Source organism: Arachis hypogaea, chromosome 17, assembly GCF_003086295.3.
Source record: "Arachis hypogaea cultivar Tifrunner chromosome 17, arahy.Tifrunner.gnm2.J5K5, whole genome shotgun sequence".
NCBI lineage: Eukaryota > Viridiplantae > Streptophyta > Magnoliopsida > Fabales > Fabaceae > Arachis > Arachis hypogaea.
Genome location: NC_092052.1, coordinates 18,517,469 through 18,523,244, shown reverse-complemented (window position 1 = coordinate 18,523,244; position 5,776 = coordinate 18,517,469).

The following is a 5,776-nucleotide window of genomic DNA, read 5'->3' as shown; positions in this document are numbered from 1 at the left end:
ATGCGTCTAAGACTTTAGACGCTGCCCAGTCCAATTATACTACTACTAAGAAAGAGCTTCTTGCTATTGTTTTTGCTCTGGATAAATTCCGAACTTATTTACTTGGTACTAGAGTAGTAGTGAATTCGGACCATGCAGCTTTAAAGTATCTATTAGCTAAAAAGGAGTCCAAACCAAGACTTATACGTTGGATACTGCTATTACAAGAATTTGATTTAGAAATAAAGGATAGGAGTGGTAACCAGAATTTAGTGGCAGACCACTTGAGTCGCCTTGAGCACATTAAGGATGATTCTACTCCTATAGATAATAATTTTCCATTTGATAACCTGCAAGCAGTATCAGAGGTATTCCCTTGGTATGCACATGTAGCTAATTATCTAGTTAGCCGCACATTTCCTCCAAACTTTTCTAAGGATCAAGGAGACAAGCTGAAAAGCGAGTCTAAATATTATATATGGGATGACCCATATTTATGGAGATATGGCGCTGATCAGGTAATTAGACATTGTGTATCTCAATCAGAATTCCAGCCCATTTTAGAAGCATGTCACTCATCTGAGAGTGGAGGGCATTTTGGCCCTCAACGAATAGCTAGAAAGATCTTAGACTGTGGATTCTGGTGGCCTACTCTTTTTAGAGATGCTGCTGAGTTTTGTAAATCCTGTCTCCCATGCCAAAAATTTGGTAATATATCCAGGAGGGATGAGATGCCTCAACAAATTATGCTTTTCTATGAAATTTTTGATGTTTGGGGCATTGACTTCATGGGTCCGTTTCCAAATTCTAATGGTTATTTTTATATATTGTTAGCTGTGGATTACGTTTCCAAATAGGTGGAAGCAATTCCTACCCGCACTGATGATGCTAACACTGTTGTTTCCTTTGTGAGAAACCATATTATTTGTCGCTTTGGATCACCACGAGCAATCGTGAGCGATCAAGGCACCCATTTTTGTAACAGGAGACTAACAGGATTAATGAAGAGGCATGGGATAATTCATAAGGTTGCAACAGCATACCATCCTCAGACCAATAGGCAAGCCGAGGTGTCAAACAGAGAAATAAAGCGTATCTTGCAGAAGATAGTCAAACCTCATAGAAAAGACTGGAGCACCAGGCTACAAGATGCACTCTGGGCATATAGAACAGCATACAAAACACCTATTGGGATGAGTCCTTTTCGTTTAGTTTATGGAAAAGCTTATCATCTCCCAGTTGAAGTAGAGCACAGAGCCTTTTGGGAAGTCAAGGAGTGCAACATGGGAATGGAGAAAGCCGGAGCTGAAAGGAAGTTGCAACTGCAAGAACTGGAAAGCCTCCGCCTAGAAGCTTATGAGAACTCAAGAATATACAAGGAGAAGATGAAGGTTGTACATGATCAGCACATCAAGAAAAAAGAGTTCCAACCTGAAGATTTAGTCCTCCTTTACAAATCTCGACTGAGACTCATGCCAGGCAAGTTGAGATCAAGATGGGAAGGTCCATATAGAGTGGAGAAGGCCGAACCGTACGGAGTTTATCACCTAAGTCATCCTTCAAGTTCTGAACTTATCAAAGTTAATGGACAACGCCTAAAGCTATACCATGGCGAGAAGATGCAGAAAAACAAGGAGCTTGAGATCTTCCTCTTGGAAGATCCCCACATAGCAGAAGATTGAGCTAGTGGAGCGTCCAACTTACGGACGTTAAAGCAAAGTGCTAGGTGGGAGACAACCCACCATGGTATGATCGTTCTTTTCTTTATTTTTAGTTTTTCTATTCAATAACTCTTCTCTTTATCAGTACTTTCGTGCATCTGCATTTATATACTTTTATTTTAAAAAAATAAAATAAAATAAAAACGAACAGAGAGTCACGCTGGAGCGTGGCTGGACGTGTGCCAGTGGGACAATTCGACCCACGCGACCGCGTCGCTGACGCGTCCGCGTCGTATGGGCATAATGGCCTCCCACGCGATCGCGTGCCCTGATTTTCGACGTAAAAAGGTTGCACAACGAATTATTGTGTGAGAGTGGTGCTGGATTGGTGTTGTACGCACACTTCTACCCACGCGGACGCATGGCCCACGCGTCTGCGTCGTTCCCTTCTGAAGTCCACTCACGCGATCGCATGCCCCACGCGATCGCGTCACCCCAAATTTGGCAAATATATCAATTCAAACAGAGAGTTATGCAGGCGCGAAGCTGCTCTCGCGCCAGAAGCACAACATGGGTCACGCGACCGCGTGACCGACGCGACCGCGTCACCTGAAATAAAGCGCAATCGCGCGAACGCGTGCCCCACGCAGCCGCGTCGCTTGCGCTGCACAGCTCAATCTAAATTGCCAAAATATCTTATATTTTTCCTCTCCAATCCTAATTTTTCTTTTCCCTCCTTATTTCTTACTTCTTCCATCTTCCTTCTATCTCACCTTTCACTCTCTCTCTCTCTCTCTCACCTCCATTAAAAAGTTTTTATTTTCTTCTTCACTCTTTGCTTTTCTATCATTCTTCTTATTTTTTATGTTATTTTCTTTTCTTCCATTTTTCTTTTCATTATCCATATTTTCTTTCTTCTTTTTTCCTTTTTACATGGTGTTAAAATTTTCTTTGAGTCATTATTCCTCATTATATACTTGTGGATTGTTGCAAATTTTTTTTGGCAATTATATATTATTTTCTTTAAAGGGTTGCTTGCATGTTCACTTTAATACTTTCTATACCTTATCTACCATGCATGCTATGTGTTTGTGAAAAAGCCCATGTGGCATTATGCACTTCTCTACATTACTCTATTCTACTATTCAATGCTTGCTTTTCATAAACTCCCTTTACTATTGTATTAATTAAAATTAATTGTCAATACAAACCCGATGGTTTGTTACAAAGTGATGCTTGATCTATGCTACTCATGCCCTTTTCCGGCATGCCAATAAACACCTTGCATTCACTTGTCATTATATGCACTAGCTATTTTCCATTGATGATTTTTCACATGTACTCATGAGCGTGTGTTAATGTCAGTTACCTCCTAATGTGCATCTATCACCACCTTTTCCGTTCTCTTCCTTGCTATATATCTCTTTGAATTTAATTTACTTTCTCTTCCCTTTTTCAGGATGGCCACCAAGAAAGGAAAAGAGAAAGCTACTCCCAAACCCCCCAGCAAGAAGAGGAACTAAAAGAGCACTAGTGGCAGAGCCTTCTTCAACTGCAGTCAAGCCCTCAACAAAAAGAGTTAAGAGGATCATAAAGGTTGATGAAAAGGAGAAAGCCTTTCAAGCGAAGGACACTGCGCGATTTCTCAATCGCTACTGTGAGCAGATGTTCCCTATTCTGGCTGAAAGGAGCTACAACAACGAACACCTTCTTATCCTCCCGCCCAATATTGCTACTTTTGTTGAGCCGCAAATTGAACGAAGACAATGGGGTTTCCTATAGAGACAACCAAGGCAAGTCAATCTTTCTTGGGTAGTTGAGTTCTACTCTAACTTCTACCTGCCTACCCTGCAGTCTGTCTTTGTCCGTCAGAAGTAAGTCCCCATTACAGAAGAGGCTATTCAAAAAGCTTTAGGTCTTCTCCCTATTCCAGAAGGATTGGACGCCTTTCAAGAAGCCGCACTCAAGCGCCAGATGTACCAATTTGACTGGGAAGTTGTTCTCAGAGTTATCGCACTACCTGGCAGCTGTTGGATCTACGGATACCATCGTACCCGCCCTAAGGGAATATCGGCTTCAGCACTTACCTTGGAGGCTCGCGTATGGGCACAGATCATGTCCCATTACGTCTTTCCGAGCACTCACGAGTCCTCCTTCACTCTGGAATGCCATGGGACATGTACAAATCGCGGGCAAGTTACCTTTTTCCCGCCTTGATCTCAGATCTTGTCTCAGCAGCCGGAGTCTCCTACAGAGCTGGGGACACCAAAGCCATGCTTCCACGGGATGATCAGTATGTCCCTAACGGAAAATACCTCAGACCTCCAGCAGCCACTACAAGCCTTCCTACTGCACCGGTTGAAGATACTCCTTCTCCAACACCACAAGCACCTACAACAGACGCACTGCTCCAGCAGATAATCGCAAGGTTGGATCGGCAAGAACAGAAAGCGAAGTTAAGAAAGCGCCGATTCAAACACCTCAAGGAGCTACTCAAGGGACACTTCAAGGACTCAGACACCCTGGACTCCACTTCCTTTACCAGCACAGGGAGCCATGATGGTCCCGACTGTGGAGATACTGCTACCAGCCCACCCCTGTTCCTGACAGATGGCACCGAGGATGGTGCAAAGCCTTAAGTGTGGGGAGGTCGGTCAGTACCTGACTTCCGGAGGTAATTTCTCTTCCCTAGCACCAATAAATTAGGATATTTTAGTTAGATTTTCTTTCTTTTATAGAATAGGATAAATTGCATAGTAATAGGTTAGTTGCATGCATGCTCTACTTGATTGAAAAATACTAAGTTTCTTCTAAGACTCTATCTTTGGAACAAAATTTCACTAATTTTTAAAACATTTTTTATGATAAATCTGCTTGAAGTTGTATTTGGAACATGATTTTTGAGCTAAAGAACACACAACCTATAAAGATTTGAGCCTTTATGCATGGTTACATTATTTAACCATAATTATTTTATTCTTGTGTGTTTACTTCTCTATGATTGTAATCTATATTTTGTTTCATCATATATGTCCAATATTTATTATATTTGTATGCTTGCATATGTTGAGGCCATTTTTTGTTTAAACTCACTTATCTAAATTAAGCCTACCCTTTTCAATTACCTTTGTTAACCACTTTGAGCCTTTAAATCCCGTTTTCTATATTTCACCACATTACTAGCCTTAAGCGGAAAAACAATTGTATATCCCAAATTGAATCTTTGGTTAGCTTAAGATAGAATCGTGTGTGCTAGTTAAATATGGGAAATTGTGGGAACAAAAGTCATTAAGGGAATGTGTCATGATAATACAATGGGAATTTGGATACCTACTCATGTGAAACTATAAGAATTAAAAATCTATGTGCATTGATAAGCTATGTTTATTTTTATGTCTATCAAGAAAATAATAATAATAATAATAATAATAATAATATCAATAAATAAATAAGGGGACAAAATCACACCAATGCTGAATTAAGAATTCAAAGATCAATGCACATATGATAAAATTAAAATAAAAAGTCGATACATGAGTATGGAATGTAAAAGGAAATTCTGGGTAGCTAGGTATGAATTCTAAGGTTACACTAAATATATATAGGTTGGGTTAAAGCTTTGGTTAATTAAAGATTCAATTTATAAGCTCACTTAACCATATATGTATCCCTACCCCTACCTTGGCCCCATTACAACCTTGAAAAGACCTCATGATGTCTGCATTGGTATATTAACTGTTATTGATTGGTTAGGAGAAGAACAAAAGTTAAAGAGCATGATTAGAGAAGGATAGAGTGATTACCCTACACACTAGAGAGATTAGAGCGTACATACATCATCAGTGAGGGTTCAATGCTTGAATTTTCATGTTCCCTGCTTTCATGAGCTATCTTCTTGCACCTTTATCTGTCTTACTGTATAATAGAATTAGTAGAATTTTATTTGTAATTGTTTTGAAGAGCTTATTTACTTTTGATCAAGTGGGCAAGAATCATATAGTTGCATTCATATATATAGGATTGCATTGCATTGCATGAGTTTCTACATGTTCATATTTATTTATTTTATCTCCTTCAATTAAGTATGAGGACATGCTAATGTTTAAGTGTGGGGAGGTTGATAAACCACTATTTTA